The sequence below is a fragment of the Epinephelus moara genome, chromosome 10 (genome assembly GCF_006386435.1).
Source record: "Epinephelus moara isolate mb chromosome 10, YSFRI_EMoa_1.0, whole genome shotgun sequence".
Taxonomy (NCBI): domain Eukaryota; kingdom Metazoa; phylum Chordata; class Actinopteri; order Perciformes; family Serranidae; genus Epinephelus; species Epinephelus moara.
The window spans coordinates 34,379,075-34,381,693 of NC_065515.1; the positions used below are offsets into that span (position 1 = coordinate 34,379,075).

The window sequence follows — 2,619 nt, forward strand, 5'->3', positions numbered from 1 at the left end:
GGGTTTCTACCGTTTTTTTTCCCCGTTAAAGGGTTTTTTTGGGGAGTTTTTCCTTATCCGCTGCGAGGGTCATAAGGACAGAGGGATGTCGTATGCTGTAAAGCCCTGTGAGGCAAATTGTGATTTGTGATATTGGGCTTTATAAATTAAATTGAATTGAATTGAATTATTAGACTCCATTGGCTTCAGTCAGGGTGTACATGAACCCACTTATTGTTTTAACCATACCCTCGATCTAGTTCTGACGTATGGAGTTGAAATTGATAATCTAACAAGTCTTTCCACAGATTACTTTTGATTTCTTTTTACTCGATTACACACCACTCAGCTACAGTTACTATTCTAGATGTTTATTATATACTGCTGTCGCAAAATTTAAGGAAATGATTCCTCCGTCGTTAAATTTAATATCATGTCCTTCAGTAACAGAGGTTTCCCGTACTGACTTTAACCTCTCCCGAATTAATCATCTTTTCGATAGCGCCGTAGGCTTGCTGCGAACAACACTCAACTCCATAGCACCTCTTAAAAAGAAGTTAACACAGCAAAGAAAGTTCGCTCCTTGGTATAACTCTCAAACCCATAAGTTAAAACAAATATCGCAAAAATGTGAAAGGAATTGGCAATTAACCAAACTGGAAGAATCTCGTTTAATCTGAGCAGACAGTCTCAAAACGTATAAGAGGGGCCTCCGCAATGCCCAGGTTTCTTTTCAGCACTGTAGCCAGGGTGACTGAGAGTCACAGCTCTGTTGAGCCTTGTATTCCTTTAGCCCTTAGCAGTAATGATTTTATGAGCTTTTTTAATGATTATTTAATTTAAAATTATAACTATTAGAGGCAAAATTCATGACCTCCTGTCCTTAGATAGAACCTATCTGCCCTCAAACACAGCTGTAAGACCTAATATATATATTTAGATTGCTTCTCCCCGATTTCTCTTCAAGAATTGACTACAGTGATTTCTTCATCTAAATCATCAACGTGTCTCAGACCCCATCCCGGCTAGGCTACTTGTGGAAGTCTTACCTTTAGTTAACACTTATATATTAGATATGATCAATATATCCTTATTAACAGGCTATGTACCACAGTCTTTTAACGTAGCTGTAATTAAACCTCTCCTAAAAAAGCCCACCCTGGATCCAGAGGTGTTAGCTAACTATAGACCAATATCTAATCTTCCCTTTCTTTCAAAGATCCTTAAGAAAGTAGTCGCAGACTAGCTGTGTGATTTTCTCCATGATAATAATTTATTTGAGGAATTTCAATCAGGATTTAGAGTGCATCATAGCACTGAGACAGCACTAGTTAAAATTACAAATGACCTTCTGATTGCTTCAGACAAAGGACTTGTCTCTGTACTTGTTTTATTAGATCTTAGTGTGGCATTTGACACAATTGACCATCGAATTCTGCTAAAGAGACTGATACATTTAATTGACCTAAAAGGTTCTGCACTAAGCTGGTTTAAATCTTATTTATCTGATCATTTTCAGTTTGTTCATGTTCATGATGAATCATCCTTACGTACTAAAGTTTGTTTTGGAGTTCCGCAAGGTTCTGTGCTCGGACCAATCCTATTTACTCTCTATATGCTTCCTTTAGGTAACATCATTAGAAATCGCTCTGTAAATTTCCATTGTTATGCGGATGATACACAGTTGTATTTATCGATGAAGCCAGAAGAAAGTAGTCAATTAACTAAACTTCATAACTGCCATAAAGACATAAAAACCTGGATGAGCACCAATTTCCTGATGTTAAATTTAGACAAAACTGAAGTTATTGTTCTTGTTCCCAAACAACTCAGAGACTCTGTATCTGATGACATAGTTTCTCTAGATGGCATTGCTCGTATCTGATGACATAGTTTCTCTAGATGGCATTGCTCTGGCCTCTAGCACTACCGCAAGAAACCTCAGAGTAATATTCGATCAAGATTTGTCTTTTAATTCTCATTTAAAACAAACCTCACGGACTGCATTTTTTCATCTGCGTAATATTGCAAAAATTAGGCCTATCCTGACCCGAAAAGATGCAGAAAAATTGGTCCACACTTTTGTTACCTCGAGACTGGATTACTGTAACTCACTATTATCAGGTAGCTCTAATAAGTCTTTAAAAACTCTCCAGCTAATTCAGAATGCAGCGGCACGTGTACTAACAGGAACTAAGAAACGAGATCATATTTCTCCTGTTTTAGCTTCTCTGCACTGGCTCCCTGTAAAATCCAGAATTGAATTTAAAATCCTACTGTTAACTTCTAAAGCTCTAAATGGTCAGGCTCCATCATATCTTAAAGAGCTCATAGTGCAATATTATCCCACCAGAACACTGCGCTCTGAGAATGCAGATGCTCGTGGTCCCTAAAGTCTCCAAAAGTAGATCAGGAGCCAGAGCCTTCAGCTATCAGGCTCCTCTCCTGTGGAATCATCTTCCTGTTGCGGACCGGGAGGCAGACACCGTCTCCACATTTAAGACTAGACTTAAGACTTTCCTCTTTGATCAAGCTTATAGTTAGGGCCGGCTCAGGCTTGCCTTGTATCAGCCCCTAGTTAGGCTGACTTAGGCCTAGTCTGCCAGGGGACCTCCTATAATACACTGGGCACCTTCTCTC

The 2,619-nt window shown here is 38.9% G+C and overlaps 1 protein-coding gene across 5 annotated transcripts in view; it reads right to left on the bottom strand.

The window, feature by feature from the left end:
• LOC126397128 (epidermal growth factor receptor substrate 15-like 1) overlaps window positions 1-2,619 on the bottom strand; it is a 122,348-nt gene that overhangs the window by 33,550 nt on the left and 86,179 nt on the right. The gene's annotated exons all lie outside the window — the stretch shown is intronic.